This window comes from Elgaria multicarinata, chromosome 17, assembly GCF_023053635.1.
Source record: "Elgaria multicarinata webbii isolate HBS135686 ecotype San Diego chromosome 17, rElgMul1.1.pri, whole genome shotgun sequence".
Classification (NCBI taxonomy): Eukaryota; Metazoa; Chordata; class Lepidosauria; order Squamata; family Anguidae; genus Elgaria; species Elgaria multicarinata.
Window position 1 is genome coordinate 22135683 of NC_086187.1, and position 26246 is coordinate 22161928.

General features: G+C 46.5%; 2 protein-coding genes across 2 annotated transcripts in view; both read left to right on the top strand.

The window, feature by feature from the left end:
- Nucleotides 1-26246, top strand: part of PDAP1 (PDGFA associated protein 1) — a 227007-nt gene that overhangs the window by 101862 nt on the left and 98899 nt on the right. The window lies entirely within an intron of this gene.
- KCNJ12 (potassium inwardly rectifying channel subfamily J member 12) overlaps nt 1-26246 on the top strand; it is a 36856-nt gene that overhangs the window by 8230 nt on the left and 2380 nt on the right. The gene's annotated exons all lie outside the window — the stretch shown is intronic.

A 26246-nucleotide genomic window follows, 5' to 3' on the forward strand; every position in this document is an offset into this window, starting at 1 on the left:
TTCAAGTATTGGTTCAAAGAGCAAGGAAAGGTGAAGTCCTTAACAAACAACCATGTAATACTAAACAAGGATATATATCTACAGTAGAACAATAGTTTTTAATGTACAAGAATAAGTTTAAGATTAACAATAGTGTTGCGTTAAAAGTGCACGTGCATATTGCACAAAAACAAATGTCTAGCAGAAACAACATGGAATAAAAAGGCCTAATGCGTTTCAACACGAAGTCTTCATCAGTAGCCAATGTGGGCTGCTGTATGCTCCCTGGAGATTTAATTGGGCTGACTTTACAATTCCCACAGTTATGTGGTAGAGGGTGTCACTCCCATTTGAAAATAATGCAGGGCCTCAGCCTTTTCAAACCGCCTAGGTCGTGGTTCAAACATGAAAAAATTGGTTCATTCGCATTAAAATGTGAACTGAGCGAATTTCTCCCCATCCCTGTTCAAGAAGATATATGCCTTTGTGTTCTGTGAGCAGAAAGAGATACCTCAATGGTTTGGCCTTTTGCAGGATGAAAGACAAATAATTAAGTGAACTAAGGGGAGCTCTCCCCCGACCCCCCAGATGCAGGCACAGAAATATTTATCTAAAATATTTCTAGGCCTTCTTCTAGAGCAGGGGCTGTTTCAGGGTGGCTTACAGCAATAAAATAGAATGATACAATTTTATAAAAAGAACAATCACAGCAGCAACAAAACGACACATATAATCAAAGGAAGGCCTTCAGGGCCTGCCATGTTGGGGCCTGATGGAGCCTTGATGAGCAAGAGATGAGGGGCCAATGTGGAAAAGGCCCTGTCCTGTGTACTTGTCCACTGAAATATTGCACAGTATAGGGCCCTCACATTTGTGCCTAAGGTAAATGAACGGTGAGAGGAAAATTGCTGAGATCTCAATGCTGTCCTTAATGTAAGTCTTGTAAATAAATATCCACTTGCCTGCACCCTATTGACTGTGATGAGTAGAAATTGCTTCCTGGTAAAGAAGCCAGTGAGTTGAGTGACTGGCCGAAAAAGGTCACCAGGTGAGTTTCATGTGGCTGAATGGGAATTTGGATGTGGATATCTCTAGTGTATTTTGTACACTCTAGCCACCATACTGTACTGTCTTTGTAGGTCTTTGTCTCAGACAGTCAGACAAGAACAGACCATTAGTTCATTAATTTACTTGTTCATATGATATTCTAAAGTCACCAATGTGGACGGTGGTTTCTAAAACACAAGAGATGGGTTTCTGCCCTGAGGAGCCTACAAACTAAACTTTGGCATGGAAAGAGACAACAGAGGAAGTGGGAGGAAAATGCAGGCAGTGTACACTAGCTGTTCTTGCTCTAGGTTTTTGAGGATCTTTGCGCAAGACATCTTCAATGGGCCCCTTCTCTCAGTGCGCCTACCTTCTACCGGCCATTGTCATCAGCCGCTCGTACTCTTCTTCCTCCTCTTTCTCATCATGGCTGCCACTTGCTTGCTTGACAGGCAGAAAGCCAGGAAGAAAGTAAGCCATGGCATCTTGAGGGAAGACATGATAGCACTCTTCAGATACTTGAAAGGTTGTCACACAGAGGAGGGCCAGGATCTCTTCTCGATCCCCCTAGAGTGCAGGACACGGAATAATGGGCTCAAGTTAAAGGAAGCCAGATTCCAGCTGGACATCAGGAAAAACGTCCTGACTGTTAGAGCAGTACGACAATGGAACCAGTTACCTAGGGAGGCCGTGGGCTCTCCCACACGAGAGGCCTTCAAGAGGCAGCTGGACAAGCATCTGTCAGGGATGCTTTAGGGTGGATTCCTGCACTGAGCAGGATGGCCTTATAGGCCCCTTTCAACTCTACAATTCTATGATTCTATGATCTCCAGCTTCTCCTTCTCACCACCTCTATTGTCTGGGGCCTGAGCAAGAGGCAGGTGAACAAGGAGGTTGCAATCATGGAGAGGAGGAGGAAATCCAGGGAGTTCTTGCCAGTGGCCCCCTGCTGGGATGTGGGCTCTCAGCACGTGCCCAATCATGCCTACCATGGATGCCAGCCTGGGCAATTTAGACAAATGAAGAATATACATTTCTTTCAGTTGCACGTACTGAGGTTTGTTTAAGGGGAATGCAGGTTGTGCCAAGGGCTTCACAGCAAAGGTGTGAACCTTGGACAGAAGAGGACATTTGGTCGATGTTGGCAAAGGTGAAGTGGCCAAAGGTGAAGCTGTTCAAAGTCAAGTGTCCCTCGCTGATGCTGACTTGCTGCAAGGAAGATGTTGGGAGCCAGCCACTTGACAAAGGCAGGAGGTGATCCCAGGGACCTCTGGACCACGCCACACATCTGCAGCTGTGCCAAACCAAATGAGACACATGGGGGAGGCAGCGTCCGATTTGTAAGGCGAGAATTTGGCCTCCCACCGGCTGGCTGGGGGCAATAGGAGTTGTAGTCCAACACATCTGGAAGGCAACAAGTTGAGGAAGGCTGCAGTAAAATAGAACCACGTTCTTGGGGAAACCGTTTAATTTTGACCAGCCTTTTGCCTGCAGAACCCGTCGATATGTCAGAGTTGTTTAGACTCCCTGATCTTGATGTGAAGCTTTAGCTGCTGTCTCTTTTGAATTGTTTTAATTGGATTTTTCAGTTTGCCAACTGATTGTTCCTTTTACATTTTATGAGCTGCCTTGAGCCTTCCGTCACAAAGCGACTTTTGCTAATGGAAAAAAAAATGACTCGGGTGACCACTTATGCTTTGCCAAAAACAGAGGAGGAGAAATGTGTCTCCAATAACGAGGACAAAACACACCACAGGTTTGCATTAAAATTTGCACATGCAGTTTTAGAAAGAACAATTCCAGCAGAAATACAATACATCTCACCTTAGAGATGGACTGGGTGAGCTGTGAGCCAGATGCCCAAGTCTGCTGTCCAGGTAGCCATTGTAGGTGGGCAGCTTTAAGACCCATGCTCGGTCACTCTTAGGCTTCTTCAACTTTCAACCAGGCTTCGAACTGAACAGCCCATCAAATAAAAGTTGCCTTCAACTAGAGGACTGTCATCTGCCAGCCCTTTGAACAGTAGAGAGCTCTCTATAAAACAGGACACACAGCCACGCTAATTTGAAGTCATTGACCTTCTTTAGATCGAAAATGTTTCCTGACCTTTTGACATCCAAACTTTGCAAGGAAAAGAAGCTCATTCTCCATTTTACCTTGATGGGAATTTTGGAAGGGGCGGGACTCTAAATACACAGCAAGTCTACCCACTCTTCCCATCTTCTGATTAGGATTGCCAACTTTTCATATCAGCTCTGCTCCTATGCCATTAACAGCAACTTGATGTATGTGGATGTTGGCAGGTGGGAATGCTTATCCAGCGGAGGCCGGTGGCTCCAAGTTTGGTGGGAATCGGAGATTGTGGGCCTGTGAATCCATTCCGGGTCTCAGCCAGAACTCTAAAGGAGCTGAAGGCTCTCCCTGGCATAGATTCAACACTTTGGAGAGGTTCTTTAGAGTTCTGCCTGGTCCTAACTGAAACCTAGAATGGATTCACAGTCCCACCGAAAACGGTGGCCATCCAGCCTCGGCTTATGAGTCAGTTTTAGATACCCACGTTCTACCCTACTAATGCACATTGTTGAATGTTCTTCATTTTAAAATCTCTTCACTGGCTGCCAATTAGTTTCCGGGCGAAGTATAAAGTGTTGGATATCACCTTTAAAGCCCTATATGGTTTGGGTCCAGGCTACCTGCGGGATCGCCTTCTCCCATACAATCTAGTATTGATATACTAGAAAAACAGAATTTTTGTATGTGAACAGTCCAAAATTATAGCTCAGCAGGCACAGGGGGTGAAGTGGCAGACTGTGAACTTCACAGTGCTTTCATGTTCATGAACAGACTTGGGTGGCCACTAAGGCTTCACCGAAAAGTGGAGGTGGGGGGGGGAGAGAAAAGAGAGCAAAAACACTTTTTCATAGTATGCAAAAAAATACTTTTTCATAGTATGCTAGCATTCCCACATTTTGGGCGTTTTGGGTGCATGAGAAAATGTACTTAAGATTCGCTCTGCCCGTCGACTGAAGCGATATCTGAACTGTCCCACGTGCTGTTCTTTGCAAGTTTGAATTGGCTCTGAAACAGCGGGGAGTAGAAAACAAGCTGCAGATGAAGTGCTGGAGCATGGTCCATTTTTAATGCGATAGGATGGAAGCATTCTTGGAGGACGAGGAAGAGCTACACTCCTGTGCATGCAGACACACACACACACACACAAAGGCATCTGAGCTATTTCCAGCTCCCTGAACTGTAGGCCAAACTGTCTCCAACAGATTGAGCTGGGATCCTGCCTTCTCCTTCTCTCTGCCAGCACATGGTGTTTGTAGGCGTTCTGTTCAACCAAAGGGCTGTGCGTGCCTGTGCATAGCAAGCCACGTAGGTTTCACTTGGCAATGTTTTCAGAAGGGCAGGCCTGCGCACAGCCTTCATAGGGCGTGCTGGAAGGGAAGGCTCCGTTGGCCTTAGCTCGGTGAGGGGGGGGGACTTGCCTTTCATGCAGACGACCCCACAGTCGACTCCAACATTCCTCGTTAAAACAACCAGGCCACAAGTGGCAAGGAAGGCCGCTTTCTGCCTAAGTCTCTGGAAAAGTGGCTGCCAGTGAGATCGTTTGGTGACGTTCATGAGCAGGATGTCAAAGTGATCTGTCATCCTCCGTGGTTCGTCTCCAGCACTTGCTATTCAAAAACATCTCTACCTCTTGTGACCACCATTGTAGGGTGACCATATTTTGGAAACCAAAAAGGAGGACAATATGGCTGCCCTCAGGAGGTGTGGCCACCCCAACATGTCCAGCCCCCAAGGGGGCATGGCCTTGGTCAGCATCCATTATCAGCATCCATTATCAGCATCACCATCGTTAGCAGCAGCAGCAGCAGCAATGTCACCACCATACATTATCATTATCAGGATCACCATTATCATCATGACCATCATTAGCAGCATCAGCATCCATTATCATTATCAGCATCCATTATCATAGAATCACAGAATCATAGAATAGCAGAGTTGGAAGGGACCTACAAGGCCTTCGAGTCCAACCCCCTGCTCAATGCAGGAATCCACCCTAAAGTATCCCTGATAGATGGTTGTCCAGCTTCCTCTTGAATGCCTCTAGTGTGGGAGAGCCCACAACCTCCCTAGGTAACTGATTCCATTGTCGTACTGCTCTAACAGTCAGGACGTTTTTCCTGATGTCCAGCTGGAATCTGGCTTCCTTTAACTTGAGCCCGTTATTCCGTGTCCTGCACTCTGGGAGGATCGAGAAGAGATCCTGGCCCTCCTCCGTGTGACAACCTTTTAAGTATTTGAAGAGTGCTCTCATGTCTCCCCTCAATCTTCTCTTCTCTAGGCTAAACATGCCCAGTTCTTTCAGTCTCTCTTCATAGGGCTTTGTTTCCAGACCATTATCATCATCATCATCATTATCAATATCAGCATCAGCATCCATTATCATTATCAGCATCCATTATCATCATCAGCAGCAGCATTATCAATATCAGCATCAGCATCCATTATCATTCATCACCATCATTAGCAGAAGCAGCCCCTGTCCTCCCAGTGGGTCTTGTTGCATGCGATGAGACCCAAGCGGTGGGGCTTTGTGTTTGCTCCCTGTTTCGGACGGCTGGGCCTGGCCCATGCAGCCAGGGTGGGGAGCAAACTGCTGCACTGATGCGATCGTGTCAGTGCAGCAGAGGGGCTAGATCGACCCGGGGGAAGGCAGGGGCTGGAGACACTGTCCCGGAAGTCCCGGGATGCATCCTTCAGCTCCTCCTCCCTTCTGCATCAGTGCAGCAGAAGGGCTAGATCGGCCCTGGGGGCAGGCGGGGGCTGGGAAACGCGTTCCCAGAAGTCCGGGAATGTGTCTTCCAGTCCCTGCCCCCAACGCTGATCTAGGCTTCTGCTGTGTTAAATCGGTGCTGGGGGAGGGCTGGAGCACCCATTCCTGGAAGTCTGGGAACACGTCTTCCAGCCCTTTTCCCCATTGAATTGGGGGCCAGTCCTGGTTGGCCCGGAGACCTCCATTTTTCTGGAGGTCTCCAGGGTTTCCCGGTGCATCTGCTCACCCTACACCATTGGAAATGAATTGGCAGGCTTGATGAACCTTTGGCCTGGTCCAATTGGGCTGTTACGGGAAGAGGCTGGTATTAGTGTGGTCAGGTGTCCTCTTTTATGGAGGACAGTCCTCTATTTGAAGGTGTCCTCTGAAAGATTGTTCCCAGCATGGGGCAAAGTCCAGGGTTACACTGCCTAGACTCCCCCCCCCCCATGATGATGCAGAGTGTAGCAGGTGATCAGGGCAGCAGAAGCAAACTCCATTTTATCTTTCATATCATCATCATCATCATCATCACATTTGTAATGATGGTGATGTAACCTTACACCCAACCCTCTTTTCCTCCTTAAGCATACATAATCCTCCTCTTCTCCATTTTATCCTCACAACAACCCTGTGAGGTGGGTTGGGCCGAGAGTCTGTGACTGGCGCAAAGTGACCCAGTGAGCTTCCATGGCCGACTCCCAGTCTAACACTCTAGCCACTACACCACACTGGCTCTCATGGTGATTTGGGCCTGAAAGGGGATGACAAAAACAAAGCAGAAACAAAACAGTCAGTTGGCCACTGTGTGACTAGAATGCTGGACTTTGGATGCTCCATCACGGCTCTTTCAACATCCAATCATCATCATCATCATAATCTGGCCAGGTATATTTTATTTATTTGCTTATTTGTTTGTGATATTTTTATGCTGCTAACTATAATAAAAACCCCTAAATGGATCACATATTTATTTATTTATTTATTAAATTTATATACCGCCCCATAGCCAAAGCTCTCTGGGCAATTTACAAAAGTTAAAAACAGTGGACATTAAAAAAAGTACACAAAATTTAAAACCATCAAAAAATATAAAAACAACAACAGTATAAAACAGTATAGTGATTAAAGTCACCTTTAAAACACAATATTCAAAACACAGCATTCAAAACCATTCCAATTCCAATAAAAGCAATGCAAGGAGCAGCAAGGTGGAGTGGCACGATTAATTTAATTACAACCCAGGGAAAGCCTGGGGGGGGGGAAAGTACGATTTTGGGGAGGCTCTTGTAAGATGCCACATTTTCTGCTTCCCAAACTGCACAGGGGAGGGTCTCCGAAAGAGTGGGGGCCACTACCAAGGAGGCCCGCCGTCAAGGTATTGCGTGGTGACATTCCGCTAATTTTGGAATGACCTGCTAGATCTCCTCTGACGGTCTGAAAGTTCAGCTGCCTGTATATAAGGGAAGGTGGTCTGCTACATATCTTGGTCCCAAGTTTTTTAGGGCTTTGTATGTCAATAACATAACCTTGGACGTGACTCAGCAGCTAATAAGCAGCCAGTGACAGCATTCCTGCGTTCCTAAATTGCCATTTGCCCCATTAGGGATAGCTAGGGTCAGCGGCGTGCATCCTCTTCCGCTAATGTACAACAACTGCTGAAGCGCTCTGTGTCACGCTGAGCTCTCATCTGTTAAGGGCCACTGTCCCGCTAGATGCCCGTTCCATTTCAGATCCTAAATCAGCGCAGCTGTTTCAACTCCTGTGTTTTACACACACACACACACACCCAACTCTTCCCCGTCTCAATTGCAAGTAGGAATATGCATACAACTTATTGTCTTCAAACCTTGTAATTATTATATCAACCCCCACCTGCCTTGCAAAAAAAGTATCTTGTCAAACACCCACTGACCAACTTTGGGATCTTTTAATGCTCTCTCTCTCTCTCTCTCTGATGTGTTTTTGTGTAAGCTCATGGGCTGAGGGAGGAGGCGGTTTGTATTTCTTCTTTTTAGACTGATACGGTGAACCAGATCCAAGAGACCGAGGCAGGGAATGAGGCTTGCAGAAGGGACATCTTGCTATAGGCAATATCTCTTGGAAAGAATTGGCATTAGGTATTGGTTTGGAGGAGGGGAGTCTTGCATCCCACAAAGAGCTGTTCAGTGGGGTTTCCAGGAGCGCCTAATGGAACTCAGAGTGCAGCCACTTGGAAGAGCCATTTGTAAGAATGGCCTCTTCTCCGTGGGACACTAAGTGTCACCTTTTGTTCAGTCTTTAGAACATATAGCAGATGCAACCAGTCTGCTCCATTTAAAAAACAAACAGACTAGGCCAAAAGGGTTTCATTCCTATTTTCGGGATGGAGAGAAGATGTCATTTACAGAGGACACTCTCTATTTCAGGGGTGGGCAACTCCAGGAACTCTGGGGGCTAATTCTGCCCCTGGAACACCCCCCCATAGGCTGCAGTCCAGGGGGCGCCCCAATATTTTTAAAAACATTGGTGGCTTGTCACTAAATTTCATCTCCAATTTATATATTATTTATTTTATTGACAATATTTATATACCACTCGCCACTCAAAATTTCAGAGCGGTGTACAAGATAAAATAAAATAAAAACAGAATAAAACAGCGAGCCACTACAGAGTGCTAAACTGGTCTCATTTAGCTTGCGAACAAGATAAATTTGACACTTTTAGCAATACAGAGTGCTAAACGTGGAAATTGGGGGTGGGTTAAAAGACCATTTTGCTGACACCATCTGGGGATGGCGGGGGTCACCTGCGGCTCACACGTGGCCCAAACGTTTTCTCTTTTTTGGAGATTCGTAAGTGACTACCCAACCCTGGCTTTGGTTGTTCAACATTAAAGGAAAGGATCAGGTTCACTGGTGAAGCTAGGGCGAGACCCTGGGGCCAAAGGAGGGCCGGCGCTGCCATAGAGGCAGCTCAGGCGGCAGCCTAGAGCACCAAGCAAAGGAGGGCGCCGAACGGCGCACCCGGAAGCTCCTCTCCTAGAGCGGCTTCCGGGCACGCTGTTCCAAAGCCGGCCCCCCAGGCGCCCCCCAACACCAGTGTCCTGGCTTCAAAGCCAGTGCTCAGCCGGAAGCCAGGACGCTGGGGTTGGGGGGCAGCAGCTTCAGAACGGCACGCCCGGAAGCCACTTCCAGGCGCGCCGCTTCGAAGCCTCCGCCCCAACCCCCAACCCCAGCGTCCTGGCTTTGAAGCCAGGAGCGGGCGCGGGGGGGCGGCTTCAGTACGGCATGCCTGCCTAGGGTGCAAAATAGTCTGGCACCGGCCCTGGGCCAAAACCCACCCCACCCCAAATGGCCACCTGAAGAGCGGCAGGGAACGAGGGCAGCAGAAGAAAACTCCCTTTCATTCCTCTAGGCATGATGGGGCCATGATCCAAGTGAGCTTCAAATGCAAAATTGCCCATGCTAAGAGTATGATTATTATTAAATTAGGCCTGGCAAACAGTTTTGTTGTTCCTGCCCTAAAATAGGCGAACGAGCAATGTCCAAGATTGCTAGGATGCTCCGAACATTACCTCACTGTTCATCTCATGCCTGATTCCTGTTCATGTTTGTGATCAGTGCTCACTTAGCACAAATGGGGGATTTGCGCAAATCAAGCAGTGATTGAATGGGAGATTTGCACGAATCTTCTGAAATTTGCACGAATCTCGTGAAATTTGCTCAAATTTCCTCCATAGCAGAGCTGAATATGGGGAAATTAGGAAATAATAATAATAATAATAATAATAATAATAATAATAATAATAATAATAATTTTATTTCTTACCTGCCTCTGTCTGGATCGAGGCAGGGAACAATAAGTATAAAAAACATAAAACTGAATTTTTTGAAAACATAAAAACCAGAAGAGATCCTCTGGGAGGATCTCTTCTCGATCCTCCCAGAGTGCAGGACATGGAATAATGGGCTCAAGTGACAGGAAGCCAGATTCCAGCTGGACATCAGGAAAAATATCCTGACTGTTAGAGCAGTACAACAATGGAACCAGTGACCTAGGGAAGTTGTGGTCTCTCCCACACTAGAGGCATTCAAGAGGCAGCTGGACAGCCATCTGTCAGGGATGCTTTAGGGTGGATTCCTGCACTGAGCAGGGGGTTGGACTCGATGGCCTTGTAGGCCCCTTCCAACTCTGCTATTCTATGATTCTATGAATTAAAAACATAGTATACATTATTAAAACATCCTAAAACCATCCTAAAATTCCACTGGATAGGCCTGCAATAATAATAAATCTATGCAATAATCTGTGCAAATGAACCAGGAATCAGAAACGAAATGAATGTGAGTGCATGTTCAACCATTTGCGAACATTTTTGGTGAACATGTGCTTGTGTTCACGTTCAGGAAGGGGTGTTGCTAGGAAGGTTGAAGATTCTGGGGCCAGGCCCACATGACATGAACCTGCATAAAATCTGCATGTATGCAAATCCAGAAAGAATCAGTAAGAATTATTTAAATTTCACTGGAGGCAAAGCCAGCCAATTCAGGTCTCATCCAAATCACCTCACATTCAGTTCTTAAATTAATTTGTCCCGTGCTCCAGATCACCCCAAAACAATGATTTTTTTCTTCCTCAGTCGTGGGAAAATATGGAGAGGCGTTGCAGGACATTGAATTGGGAGAGTTAACCCTTCCGTCCCCCTTGAATCTTGGTCATTGCACGGCACCAGTAAGCCATGGAAGAAACCTTCTATTGAGACTCAGAGTTCTGTGCAATAGATTGGGAGCCCTGGAAAATCCACCTGGGTCTCAGGCCTCGTGGGTCTCAGGCCTCGTGGGTCCAGGCCTTGCCACACCCCTGCATTGGGTTTTTCAACGGGGCACGTTTTGCAAGCGAAAACCAAATTCTCATACATCCCTAGGAACTTCTAAGCAATTGTAAAGCCTGGAATGGTGGCCCGGAGGGGGTGAGAAAAGAAACGTGTGCTTCACAACCGAATTCAGACACGTAGCTGTCAAAAAAGCAGAAGATGGTTCCGTCCTGGGTCTAAAATGACCTGGCTGCACCACTCCTCGGGTTCAGAGAGGGCTTCTCTTCCACAAGGGCAGAGCAGCTGTGCATTTGGAGACCAAAGCCGGAGCTGACGGGAGAAGGATGTGCCAAGTTATCTCGTGGACTGCCTTTGGCACGGCTGTGCAGGTGAGCTGTCCCCAAAGCAGTCCCCCCCCGAGGTCGCTCGACTACAGGCCCCACGGCAGCCCTCCCTCACACGCACGCTGTAAGGAGCTGCTCTTTTCACTTTAACCTTTCCGCTAATGAGGTAACCGGTGCCTGGGATATTTGTGGCGAGCTCGGAGGAGCTGGAGTTGAAAGGTCAGCCGGGTCCCGGCAGAATAGACAGCAGCGCGCTGCTGAAGTGGCCACCAGTCACCAAGGAAACAGACGGCAACCTGTCGACGGCAGAAGCCCGGGCAGGTCTATGCGTGTTTGGCTTTGTTCCCTGACAGCAGCAAAAGGGCCTGCGATGGGAGGGGAGCAAAAAAGCAAAGCAAAAGGAACATAGGAGCAGAAAGCATCATGTGGATTAAGGTGACCTTTGCAAAAAGAAAAAAGAAAATCCGGTCATATAGCAGCTTTGTCTGTAATATTTGAGTAGTATGTAGGTCTGGCATCAGCATCCAACATGACCCATTATACTGGACATGAGGTCAATACCAAAACTGGGCAGGAACACCTCTCTCTCTCTCTCTCTCTCTCTCTCTCTCTCTCTCTGACATCTTTTCTTTTTTTCTATCTTTCTTTCACCATCTTCTCTTTCTGACGCTCCCTTCTCTTTCTTTTCTTTCTTTCTTTCTTTCTTTCTTTCTTTCTTTCTTTCTTTCTTTCTTTCTTTCTCAAAACCTCCTGCCTTCTTGAGAGACAATAACGATGGCTGCTAAGTAATCCATGAAGCTTTATTTAAGCAATAAACCTCTCTTCCCACCTGACACTCTATGTCTTCTTTCTTTCTTCTTCCTCGCTCTGTCACCCCTTTGACTTTCTTTCTCTCTCTTTCTGACACTCCCTTTTCTTTCTTTCTTTCTCTCTCTTTCTGACATCTTTCTTCCACACCATCCTCTCTCTCTCTCTCTCTCTCTCTCTCTCTCTCTCTCTCTCTCCCTCCCCAGTGTTTTGCCAAGAGTGGAGCACATCACTCTCATCAGAGGTCCGAACTGGTCACTTACAGAGGGCTTTTGAATTCAGAGTGAAGGCCACAGCTGGCCGCCACCTCTGGATTGCAGCTTCAGTCAGGGCCAACTCCAGATTTTGGAGGCCTTTTGGATAAGATGCCTTCAATGGGGCCCCTCCTTCAGTGAGTCTGCCTTCTCAACGCCATGGCCCCCAGCTGCTATTGCTCTTCATCCTCTTTGTCATCATGGCTGCCACTTGCTTGCTTGACAGGTAAAAGAGCCAATGATCAAGTAGGCCATTGCATCTGGTCCTCCTCCTCCTCCTCCTCCTCATCTCCACCATTGTCTGGTCCAGAGGAAGCATCATCATCATCATCATCATCATCATCATCATCATCATCATCATCATATATTTATTACCTGCCTCTCCCTCTGGATCAAGGCAGGGAACAACCCCAAATACAATATAATACATAATATACACTATAATACATATAATACATAAAATTAGTTAAAAGAGCATATAAAACCAATACAATTGCCATGGAGGATCAAATCCGGGGCGCTCTGGTCAGTGAGCCCCCTACTAGGGTGTGGACCCTTGCCAAGTGCCCGGTCATGCCGACCCTTGACTCTGGCTTCAGTCATTATGAACTTTTGTTGTATTCTGCCATGAGGTTGGTGTTCCTCTGTCTGATTTCAAAGATGAAATGGAAAAATATCCAAGCATTTTGGGTTCATTTTGTTGCTGCTACCGTTAAAGAGTTGCAAGTGAGAAATCCTGGCTGATCTGTTGCAAATCACCCAGAAACCTACCAGTAGTTCTGCATCCACCTTCCACCAACTGCTGATTTAGCCTCATAGGGCAAGATTTATTACAACAGGAAGCTAATAGCACAAGATGTTAGGAGACAAGCAAGCACGTGTTTTCCCCTCTCTTCACCAACTGATCGATATTCACTCCCTCAAAGGTTTCTCAGAGAATACAAAGACTTTATCCAGCAAGATACTTTTATAGGTTGTACTGAAAGGAGCTCCCTGTCCACTCGGCCAAAAGCTGAAGCCGGGACTACAAAGGCTGCATAGGCACGCTGCTATGTATTTGGTATACATTTGATGATCAAATGGGATAAAATCAGAGGCGAGTGGGTTGACGTCGATCGCCCTGACTTGACAACGGAATCACTGGGCATACAGCAACCTTCCCCAACCTCATGCAATCCAAATGTTTTGGACTGCAATTCCCATCATCCCCAGCCCTGCATCTACATTTATAGATTTGAACATTGAGAGCCAGTGTGACATAGTGGCTAGAGTGTCGGACCCGGAGTCGGGAGATCCGGGTTCTAGTCCCCACTCGGCCATGGAAACCCACTGGGTGACTTTGGGCCAGTCACAGGCGCTCAACCCAACCTACCTCACAGGGTTGTTGTTGTGAGGATAACATGGAGAGGAGGAGGGTTACGTAGGCCGCCTTGGGTTCCTTGGAGGAAAGACAGTGAGCTATAATTGCAACAAATAAATAAATAACATTTGTCTCCCTATCCACATTCTCCAGACCATGCATAATTTTGTACACCTCCATCATGTCTGCCCTCAGCCTCCTTTTTCCCAAGCTCAGGAGCCCTTGCTCTTTCACCACAACCTCCAGACATAACTCACAACGACAGTGTTTTAGGGTTTGCATTGGAAGTCTCTGCCTAGAATCCCCTCTTCGTGAACGAGACCCATTTTTCTCGCTCTCTCACTTCCCTTTCGCTCCTTGGCAAACACCTGAGCACTTCTGCTAATCTCGCTCTGCCCATCAGGGTGCCTTTTAATGAAGCAAGATGGATGACTCTTCTGAAGCACTGCCTTTGTATCAATTAAGCCACTGCCCAGCTGAGCTCATTTGTATTTCTAAGTCTGTTAAGTACGTTCTTTGGAGACATTGTAGGGACTGTTAAAGCGACACCATGAGGCTCAGATGCTGAGTAATTCTATCTTGAAGTCGAGAGCTCTTGGACTCCTCTGAGGCGTTCAACTGATCAGGGGAAGCCAACTTCTATCTCAGTGGTAAGCAATGTGCAGCCCTCTAACCTTGGCCTTAGAAGATGCCATGAAAGGGAAGACTGTCCTGTAACAGTCCCTCAAACAGAGGACTGCCCTCTAAAACAGTGCTCTCTTTGAAGGGCTGTCCATTCCAAGTCCAACGTTTAGATCCTGGGCAGCAGACCGAGCCAGGCACACAGATCACTGGTATCCTCTTTTGTCCTTTTCTGGGAAAAGCGTAAGTAGGTGGGTGACACATGGCCACCCTTAACCCATCGGTTGACGACTAATGTTCTAGAGCAGGGGTCCCAAACACAGTGGCCGTGGACACCGTGGCAGCCTCAGGGCTCTCCAATGGTGCTCGTGAAAGGGCCCCAGCCCACGGGCACCCACAAAGCTTTTTTTAAAAACCCCTTTTATAATATACATAGATGGCTTTGTATATATCCATGTCAATGAATGCATACGAAATGCCTAGATAGGAAAATACAACTTCCTAGCAGTGATACACAGCCTTGCTCTTGCTCTCCAGCCAGGCCCTTTCCTCGCTCTTTCTCTCCCTTCCCGGTCCCTGGGCCCTTCTTGTTTCCCTCTCTTCCTAGCCTGGCTCTTTCTCTCTCACGCACTCCACCTTGTTGTTTCTCCCCAATCCTAGCTTCTAGCCTCACTCTTTTGCCAGGCTATTTCCCCCTCCATCCTAGCTTCTAGCCTTGCTATTTCTCTCCCCATCCCACTTCTTTTGACTAGCCAGGCTCTGACGGCAGCCATTATGTGGCTAGTCACATTGTCCACGGGAGACATTTTGTAATGGTTTCTCAAATTCCCAAGTGGGCCCATGGGTCCAAAAAGGTTGGGAGACCCCCTATTCTAGAGTGTGATGCCAAGACAAATGAAATATAGAATCATAGAATAGTAGAGTTGGAAGGGGCCTATAAGGCCATCGAGTCCAACCCCCTGCTCAATGCAGGAATCCACCCTACAGCATACTTGACAGATGGTTGTCCAGCTGCCTCTTGAAGGCCTCTAGTGTGGGAGAGCCCACAACCTCCCTAGGTAACTGGTTCCATTGCCGTACTGCTCTAACAGTCAGGAAGTTTTTCCTGATGTCCAGCCGGAATCTGACTTCCTGTAACTTGAGCCCGTTATTCCGTGTCCTGCACTCTGGGACGATCGAGAAGAGATCCTGGCCCTCCTCTGTGTGACAACCTTTTAAGTATTTGAAGAGTGCTATCCTGACTCCCCTCCATCTTCTCTTCTCCAGGCTCAACATGCCCAGTTCTTTCAGTCTCTCTTCATAGGGCTTTGTTTCCAGATCCCTGATCATCCTGGTTGCCCTCCTCTGAACACGCTCCAGCTTGTCTGCGTCCTTCTTGAAGTGTGGTGCCCAGAACTGGACGCAATACTCTAGATGAGGCCTAACCAGGGCCGAATAGAGAGGAACCAGTACCTCACGCGATTTGGAAGCTATACTTCTATTAATGCAGCCCAAAATAGCATTGGCCTTTCTTGTAGCCATATCGCACTGTTGGCTCATATTCAGCTTGTGACCTACAACAATTCCAAGACCCTTCTCGTTTGTAGTATTGCTGAGCCAAGTATCCCCCATCTTGTAACTGTGCCTTTGGGTTCTATTTCCTAGACGTAGAACTTGGCATTTATCCCTATTAAATTTCATTCTGTTGTTTTCAGCCCAGCACTCCAGCCTATCAAGATCACTCTGAAGTTTGTTTCTGTCTCCCAGGGTATTAGCTATCCCTCCCAATTTTGTGCCATCTGCAAATTTGATAAGCGTTCCCTGCACCTCCTCGTCCAAATCATTCATAAAAATGTTGAAGAGCACTGGGCCCAGGACTGAGCCCTGCAGTACCCCACTCGTTGCCTCTCCCCAGTTTGAGAAGGTTCCGTTGATAAGCACTCTTTGAGTCCGATTCTGTAGCCAACTGTGAATCCACCTAATAGTTGTTCCACCTAGCCCACTTTTAGCTAGTTTGTTAATCAGAATATCATGGGGCACTTTGTCAAAAGCTTTGCTGGAGTCAAGATATATTATGTCCACAGCATTCCTGCAGTGGACGTAATATATCTTGACTTCAGCAAAGAGGATCACCTTCCACTTGACTGCCTCACCCACATGTAAAGCGGGCAATGGGTGGATCATTCCATGATTCATTCCATGTATCATTTACATGGAAAGGATTGTTGAGGGATGGAAGTGAAGCCACCCCCCTCTGCATTTTAACTCGACTGCTATAAGCAGTATCCTCCCTCCCATCCCAACTCTGATATCGGAAGCAGGCTGGGCTGGGGTGCAGTTCCTTAAAGCAACGGATCTCAGTGAGGCATGGCAGTGTGGGGGCTGTTTATTTTTGTGTAAAGAGTAGAAACTCCCCCCCCCATCCACACATGGCTGTAGTTCATCTACTTGGCCCTCTGTTGCTGTGGGGCTATGCTAAGGCCCAATAACGCCCATTGGCGCTGGCCGTGAATTGAGCGTGCACCACAGAATATGCTCCCCGCAAGTCCTTTTCCAGTGCTCCATGGTTCCACAGCCAACAGGTTGATGTGGAACAAGCCCCCTGTGGGTTGCAAGTTTGGGAGCCGTGGCTCCAGCACACAGGAACCATCCTGCCGCACAGCAACGCGTTCAACGCCATGCGCCGGGTGAAACGTTTTCCCCAGCTCAGCTTTCTCTAAGCTCCCGCGGCGATGACGGGCTTCTCGCCAGTGGGCAGACTGCAAATTACATTTGCAATTGAGCGGAGAGTGATTTTAAATTGGAAGCGGCAGGCTGGGACGCTACCTGCTGACAGAAGCCATCTTGATGAAAAGGCAAGCCGGGCCGGAGTCCTGGGCCTGCTTTGCTGATTCACACAGAGGAGCTCTGTCAATCCGTGGAAGTAGCAAGAGTCCTCCCGTCTGTATCGCCTTTCGCTCTGCGTGCCTGCCAGCAATTTTCTATGTTATCACTCCTTGTCTGGCAGCTTTGTAATCTGTGCAAGGACTGATTCACATATTTATTTGTTTTATTTAAAAACATTAATATCCTGACTTTCTGCCAAAATGCAGATGACAGTAAATAGTTTAAAGCACATAAAGGCAACAGAACAGAAACTGGAGCCAATAAAATAGCAGAGGAAATACGTTACATCGTCATCGTTGTCGTCATCATCACCATCATCTGTTGTCACAGGCTTGGGCTAATAAAATTGCCTGAAAGATAGCAATGCGGAGCCTGACATTTGTGCCTAAGACAAGGTATTCTGTGAGAGTTTGAGTGCCAACACAGAGAAGGCCCTGCATTTCTGCTAGATGGGCATTTTCACCCGTCTAGCAGTGGTGCTTCAGAGTGGGGTGGAGGAAGGACAGGATGGTTAGGAGGGTGAGAAAAGCAGGAAGGGATGCTTTGGAGAGGGAAGGAAAGTAGGCTCCTCCTCTCCCTTCCCCCGGGAATGCCCCTTTCCCCCCCTCACCACACTCTATTTCCGAGCATGGAGATGTAGCCAGAACCGGAACTGGCCTCAATTGAAGATCTTAATAACTGGATTGGTTCAAATGGGAGCAATCGGTCCTTCAGGAACCTTTCTCCCAGACCATTTAGGACTTAAAAGGTCTAAAGCAACACTCTGAAATTGTGGCAAATTGGTAGCTGGAGCGTGAGATAGAGCATGAAATCAGGGTATCTAGAGCAGCACTGTTAAGAGACCAGTGAATTTGGGCTCTTCTTCCTCTTCCTGAACTGTTTCTGTTCCAGCTGGACATTTTAAGAGTTTTGTAACTAAGAACTAGTTTCTGAGAGCTTTTCTACATTAAGCAAAAAACCCCACATCTTTACTGGGGCTTTCTGCTTTCAGTTTCTTTGCAGGATTATGATGGGCTTCTTTACACGTGGTTTGAATCCAGGGAAGTCCTTCCTCAGCAAGTTGTATGTTTCTGTGTGTTTCAATTTACAGCCACTAGATGGCGATGTCATTATAGCATTATGCTGGCATTTCACACAGCTGATAGATTGGAATAATGTCTCTTTTCACATGATCTCTGATCTTTTTGAAAGCGGGATAAAGGGGGGAAAACATGGAAGACACCCTGGAGGTTGACGCCATCATGTAAAGGACCTGCTGATTTCCATGAGTGATTTATTCCAAGCCTGCAATAAATCATTTGTGTAGAAAAGCACCAAGTTTGCATTTTTCCTCTGCCCTCTGAGTCCCTTTTCCTTTGACGCTGTTTCTTTTAGATTGTAAACCTAAGACATGATAAGCATGTTTTCACCTGCAACTTCCATGATCCCTTGCCATTTGCTATGCTGGCTAGGGCTGACAGAGTTGCAGACCAAAACATCTGCAGGGCTACAAGTTGGTGTGAGGGCAGGCACCATTTTAATCACTGGTCTTTGCGATTTACACCAGGAACCTCTTTTAGCTGAAGAGGAAGGTGAAAAAAATATATGCTTCAAATAAATACACAATAAGATTTATTTATTCATTCATTCAATACAGGTTTGCAATTTGGTTCAATCCTAGCATTCGCCTTCAAAATGCTGGATGTCAAAAGTTTTCCAAGTTTGCTTGGGAAATTTCTCTTTTTAATGAATATATGTACAAGTCTAGTTGGTGAATTTTAAAAAAACGTTAAGCAACAGCTCATCAAATTCATTCCTTTTATACCTTGTTCCCCCCACGCCATCCCCTTCGAAACACCAAGATCATCCAGAGTTGGGAATTCTGAGTGGGACGGAGATGAGGCGGATAGAACCTGAAGGAATAGATCCGTAAATGTGATTGACAAACCACTGTAAGCAGCAATTCCTCCAACATTTTTCCCCTCTTTCGAATTTGTTTGAAGCCTAGCGACAGGCACCTGTGTAAATCAAGAGTCCTCCCTGACTGTGCTCGTGTTTATTCCTATTTCAAAGTTATTAGCCTCTGGGGACATCAGTTGGGTCGGATCGCATTGATAGGGCTGAGCTCACATGCTCGAGTGTAGTGTGACGCGTGAGGCTTGCAATGGAATTACATAACTCCGGCGGTTAGGAGCACTTAGGGTTTTAGCAAAGGATCAACAGAAGCCACAAGCCAGAGCTATTGATATGATGCATCTCTGGTTTCTCAATCCTCGTCCTTCTCCTGCCAGCGTAGGGGTGTTTTATTTTGTTTTTAACATACGTTCCTTGGTTGAGAGGGAACAGCTCTGAGATGCAGGACTTTCAAGTCAGAATATAGACCATTAGATTATAATATCCATATCCGCAGCGTAAGTCGGGTTAAAATCCGCCCACCCCAGCTATTCATAAACCTGAGTCCTCAAAATATCATTCTTTGCTAAGCCAAATTGAAGAAACTCAAGTGTTTTGTGCTCAGAATAAAATCCATCTGATCTTTGTTCGGAAGGCCGAGAAGCATTGGTAGTGAGTGTGGATTTGTGCAATTCATAAATACAGAGCTTTTTTATTTATTACATTTTTATACTGCCCACTAGCTGAGGCTCCCTGGGGAGTTTACAATTAAAACCATAGAATGCAGCTGTTTAAAATGTACTATAAAGCTTTAAAAGTTTTAAAAAATACCATGTAAAGCCAAAATAAACTGAGCAGCAGTTACACTGCAGCCCAGGGAGAAACTGTGTGGGAAAATGTTTCAGGAGGACTTTAAAGGATGTTACTTTTTTTTTTTTTTGCCTCCCAGAGGGTTTTCCAGAAGGTGAAAGTCCTTCATATGCTGGTGTTTTTGGTATTTTGGCCCAGTCCACCACTTGAATCCCCTGAGAGCTTTTCTGAAATAGAATTCATCCCTTTGGGCTAAAAGAAGTCCTGATAGAGCAGAAGCAGTCCAATAATACGAACGCCATAAAAACATAATTAAAAAAACAACACCATACGAAAACATTTCATCTGTGATACACAAAACTTTCCCCAGGAGGTTTGCCTCCCTCATGGATGTCGTAACATGTATTCACCAGAGCAGGTGAAGATCCTTACGTGTGATCATTACGCGAGTTGAAAAAAGGCCCGTGTGATTTCAGCCTTTCTGTACCTGGTAGCACAGATTTGGCTCAAATCTCCCAGAACCACAGATAGCAAGTTGCCTAAAAGGACAGGAAAGGGTGTGGGTGGGTTGCTGCTGGAATGCCGGCCTTGCGGCTCCTCCCGTTCCCAAAACAGGAGCAGCGTAGAGCCTGTTGTAATTTCTGTTGCTTGGTGTTTTCTGCGGAAGGTCCTCAAGGACGTTGAATTAGGAAGGATTAATTGAACGGGTAGCCTGATGGTCCCTCAGGGGGGAGGGGGGAGGATCTCAGCCACAGAGTTACGTAATTCCCTCCTCTTAAGTAATAAACTCATCAGATAAAGATGCTCCACTTGGTTGGCGTTCACTAATTCCCTGCCTCGACCTCCCCTGCCATTGCTGAAGCTGGGGGGTGGATAAATTCCTGGTGGAGAAGGCCATCTATGTATGGCTACTAGCCCTGATGGTTATGTGCTACCTCCAGTATCCGAGGCAGCAAGCCTGTGTGCACCAGTTGCTGGGGAACATGGGTGGGAGGGTGCTGTTGCACCATGTCATGCTTTGTGGGTCCCTGGCCGACAACTGGTTGGCCGCTGTGTGAACAGACCGCTGGACTAGATGGACCCTTGGCCTGATGCAGCATCAGGGCACTTCTAACATCCTTATGCTTGTCTCTACTCTTTGGGAAGTGTTTTGGCTTGATGTAAATAAAGTAAAATCAAAGAACTCCATGCACTTTTCAGAATAGATTACAGAGGCATATTTCGTGCTTATTTATTTATCCTGACATTTATATCCTGTCTTTCTTCCTCTTGCAAGGAATCCAAGGCGGAGTACATGATGCTTCTCCTCCTCCTTTCTCCATTTTATCCTCACAACGACCCTGTGAGGTAGGTTAGCTTGAGAGTCACTTACTGGTCCAAAGTCACCCAGTGAGCTTCGTGACTAATTGGGGACTAGAATTTGGCTCTCCCAACTTCCCATCCAACAGACTAACCACTTCACCATACTGTCTCATGCTGGCTTACATGAAAAGAGTTCAAGGGTTTCGTTTACTCTGCATTTTGAAGCTAACCACCTTGATTCATACTTCCTGGGCTAACACATGGATTGGGACACAGATCTTTGGTTTTTTGTGCTGGTCCAAATTTTGTGGTACATTACTCAGTTGTTGTTTTTTAAAAGCACCAAAATGCAGGCAAAAATGTATATGAATCTCAAACTGTGCAAAGTGAATCCCAAAATGTGTATTTTGTGAAAAAAATGCATTCAGACAGGGTGGGGTTTGCAGAGGCAAAAATCATCAAACAGGGAAAGGGGAATCACATTACCCTACTGTCATTTTGCCTCCTGCCTCTGTCCCACAATAGCAATAAACAGCTTCCTCTTTCTTCACACGGGGAAGAAAGAGGAAGCAAACAATCACCATGTTGCCCATTCAGTGGGCATTTTTTATCGTGCTGCTTCTACTTCACACAGCAGGAAATGCCGGGCAAATTTCGTTACAGCCCCCAAAATCAGATTTTCCGGGTCTTTTTATTTTTGTGCAACGGAAAAACAAACAGAAGGAGCAGGAGACGCATGGGAGGCAGACAGTGTTGTGAAAAGGACCTGCGAAAATCTGTGAGTGGCCAGCAATGAGCATGAGATAAAACACTTGTCTGATGATGCTCATTGCACCAAGAAAATACAGTTCTGGGAGGCTTCCAGAAAGTTTCCAGTAGGACACTGCCATTTGGTTTTTTGTCAGCAAAAAAATTGGCTGCAAAAACTTCAGCTGAAACCCTCCTTTGACCATGCCATTCTTTTGCAGCCTCAGTCTCCCAATCTGTAAACAGGGAATAATACCAAACTTCACTTGAGAGCTGAACCTATGTCCCTCTAGGTGTCACTGGACTAAAACTCCCATCATCCTTGACCCCATGCTAGTTGGGGTTGATGGGAGTTGAAGTCCAACAAAATCTGGATGGCCAGAGTTTCTTTAGCCTCACCTTAATGGGTTTTTGGCTATCATTCTTGGAACAGATGATGTGATCATTACTCTGAAGCAGTCAAATCCATGCTGGAAGTAAACGCAACGAATTTGGGCCATTAGTTTAACTATTATTACTCGTTCTGGTCACGTAAATGTATGTTTAAAAAAACCAAGAGCCATTTCTATTCCTAATGCAGTATCAGAATTTGAGTTGCCCACCCCAATGAGAGCAAGGTGGAGATACCAAAATCCTTGCCTTTTTGTCAATTTCAGTTCCAGCACCAGGGACAGCAGAAGGAAGGAAATTGACAAGAGGTTGTATATAAAGAGATTACAGGGTCTTCTAGGGATAAAACTAGAAATGCAATTAAAGCTCTCTTTCGTCCCTCTTTTTCCTGGTCAAAGAGTCATGGCAAAAAAGTGCCTGGCCTTCTAGAGAGCAGATTCACGGAATAGAAGGGGGTATGAAAGGGCCTTTCGGGTGCAATTCGGTTCGTTCTTAAAGGGACTGCGGGCAACTGCTACAGAGGATTTGCAGACGCCTGGGCAGCTTGTTCTAACAGGACAGCTGCCTGAATTCTTAATTCCAGACTGGCTTGTGGCAAATCCCATAGAAGTGCACAATGAAAAGGAAGAAAGGGGGATCTTGTTGCAGAATCTCCTCTTCATTGGAGTCTTTGTAATATTTGCTTTATTTACACCCCCACAAGCAAAATATAAGGGCAAAGTAAAGTGGAGACACACCCACATGGCAGAAGATACTGGAATAATAATAATAATAATAATAATAATAATAATAATAATAATAATAATAATACCAAAATACATCCACACCAATATCCAGAAAGCAGTCATACTTAAAACATGTTCATTACTCGGGAGATTCCTGGATCAGTAAAAGACAGCATGACTTGGCAAAGCCCATCATGTCCATCTAGAAAAACTGCCACGAGGAAGAAAAGAGATATCATCATCATCATCATCATCATCATCATCATCACCAGGGGCCCAAGGGGCCCCAGCCATGGATCTATTTCCCAATACCCTGGATCTGTTTCATAGCTCCAGTAGAAAGTATTTATTTCTCAGTGTAATTGCCATTCGTGGGGGGGGGGGGCAATTTTCAAGAGGGATTGCAGCTGGGGAGGAAAGAGTTAACTCTCCCCACCACCACCACCACCCCCCACATAGAAAAAGCAAACCCTTCGCCCTGCATGGTGATCAAGCTTAGAGAGAGAGAAAAAACCTTGTTCCATTGGTTTAAGAAGATCTGGGTCAGAGTGCAAGCTTACTGAAGAATTTATTTTACTCGAGCTGATTTGGCTGAGACAATAAGTAGCTGACTTTGCTTCCGGTGCAATGAAAATCAATCCTAGTAATTAGTTCTAAATTTGCATGTATCGATGTGAATTAGCGTATGTAGATTTTATGCCGGTCTGTGCCCTGTGGGCCTGGTCTCTGTATCTTTTTAAGGGCCTAGCAACACCCCTGATACAACAGCAAGACTCGGTGACATCTTTTGTCAGTGCCAACTCTGGCTTTTTTTTTGCGGGTGGGGGGATGACTCTCAGGCTCCTCCTCCTTTCTACCAGCCTGCCACTCACTGCTCTCTTGCTCCTCCTCCTTTTTCTCATCATTGCTCCCACTTGCTTGCTGGGCAGCCATAGAGCCAGGGAGTTGCCCACTCCAATGAGAGCAAGGTGGAGATATCAAAATCCTTGCCTTGTTGTCAATTTCAGCTCTAGCACCAGGGATAACCTCTCTGGCCCAGACAAACTCTCGGGCTGTCTGAGCCAGCCCGAGAGGCAGATGAAGAACCAGGTCGCAATGGTGAAGAGGAGACCTCCAGGACTCTTGCCAGATGTTTATTATTTTATTTATTCTATTTATTACATTTATACACCGCCCCATAGCTGAAGCTCTCTGGCTGTGAGAAAACCAAAACAGGGAAAAGGATGGGATGGGGGGGAGAAGCAGTGGGGGGGGGGAAGGGTTAAGTGTCTCTTCCCCTCCCCCCTTGTAATCATCTCCTCAATCCCCACTACCCTTTTTTAGAAATTAATCGATTAAAACTCATTTGCTTAAATCAGCTAAGATTTCTGAAGTCTGGTGACAGCCTGATTTTACAAGCAAGAGAACCTGTTCTCTATGCACGCCTTGCCTATCTAGACAGGGATAACCTGGCTTCAGTTGTCCATGCTCTGGTAACCTCCAAGTTAGGTTACTGCAATGCACTCTACGTAGGGCTGCCTTTGAAGATGGTTCGGAAGCTGCAGCTCGTGCAAAATGCAGCGGCCAGATTGATTTCAGGAACCAGAAGGTTCGACCATATAACACCTGCTCTGGTCCGCTTGCACTGGCTGCCTGTATGTTTCCAAGCCGAATTCAAGGTGCTGTTTTTGACCTATAAAGCCTTACACGGCTTGGGACCACAATACCTAATGGAACGCCTATCCCGACGTGAATATACCCAGTCACTACGTTCAACATCTAAGGTCCTCCTCTGGGTGCCTACACCGAGAGAGGCTCGGAGTGTGGCAACGAGGGACAGGGCCTTTTCGGTGGTGGCCCCCAGACTATGGAATGATCTCCCTGACGAGGCTCGCCTGGTGCCAATGCTGCTATCTTTCCGGCACCAGGTTAAGACTTTCCTCTCTGCCCAGGCATATGGCGGCACTTCTTAATCACCCACATGTTTAGTGGGGTTTTTTAATGGTTTTTAATGCTTTATGTGTGTATGTTCTGTGTTTTAGAATTTTAAATTTTGTATACTCATTTTTATCTTAATTTTAGAATTTCTGTAAACCGCCCAGAGAGCCCTGGCTATGGGAGCGGTATATAAGTGCAATAAATAAATAAATAAATATTACCTATCTATTTAAGGATTTCTTTTATTTGTACTCTACCATTCTACCAATAAAAATGGCACCCAAGGCATCCTATTGGTCGCTAGGGGTGCAACATCCTCCGTATTTATTTATTTATTATATTTATATCTCATCTTTCCCCCTCTGGCCAGGAACCCAAGGCAGCTTACATGGTCCTCCTCCTCTCCATGTTCTCCTCGCAACAACCCTGTGAGGTAGGTTAGGCTGGGACTTGGTGACTGGCCCCAGTGAGCTTCATGGCTGAACAGGGTCTAGAACCTGGGCCTCCCGAGTTCCAATCCAAAACTCTAATCACTACCACACCAGCTCTCAGTCCTTCTGGTGTAGCCGTGAGCAGCGGGGGGGGGGGGGCAGTGGGGTGTGACGCACGTGGGATGTATGAGCGCAGAGCGGCATGTGGAGGAAAGGAAGGGGAAATATTCATGACGCAAATGGCTAGGCCCATAAAAACACCAGCTTTGCCTTGGAAGCCACAGGGCTGACGATGTTGTAGTTGTTGTTCTTTCTCTCGCGCAGCTAGACTGGTCAATAGAGTCAATTCCTGTAATCCCTGCCAGAGCCTGGGGGAAGAAATGTAACCAAAACATCCTTGCGGTCACGTTGAGCGTCGGCTGGTGCAGCAGGCTGGCCTCATAGATAGCACAACGCAGAAAGGCAAAGCCAAATCAGTTCATGGAGCCGGCCATTCCATGATTTCCAACACACACACACCCCATTCCATATGCAGTGTCTGGAGTCCAGCTTGGGGTGCCAGCTGGATTGCGCTGTGCTGCTGGCGCATGATGTCCCAAGCAACTCTGCCAACTCTTCTTCCGTTGCCCAGTTTGGTATTCCAGCGTTTCGCTCGGTAAGAAATGTCCGGAGATGAAATGGTGACGCGCCGTCCCAAGGATCTCTGGAGCTCTACCTTAGAGCTGGCCAATTTGTCAATCGAAAGCTGCAGCTTTCATTTCAGATCTATATTTTAAAGAAGAGACTTACACAAGCCTTTGGCTGAGATAGTTAGAGGTGCATCCCTATGCATGTTTAAACAGAAAAATAGTCTGGATGTGGAATGCTGGGAGTTGCAGGAGTATTTTTCAGCCCAAACATGCATAGGATCATGCCGTAATTTATTTTAACTGGAATGGTTCTATCCTGCCTCTCTTCCTTCATGGAAACTCATGGTGGTTAGTTGGTGATCTCAGGTGATCTCCCATCCAAACCCAGACCAGCTTATTTATATTATTGACTTATTTTTTTAAAAAAAAAATATTCCATTTCTATCCTGCCCCAATAGCCGAAGCTTTCTGGGTGGTACACAACAGCTAAAGCCACAAAAGAGAGCATAAAATACAATATAAAATG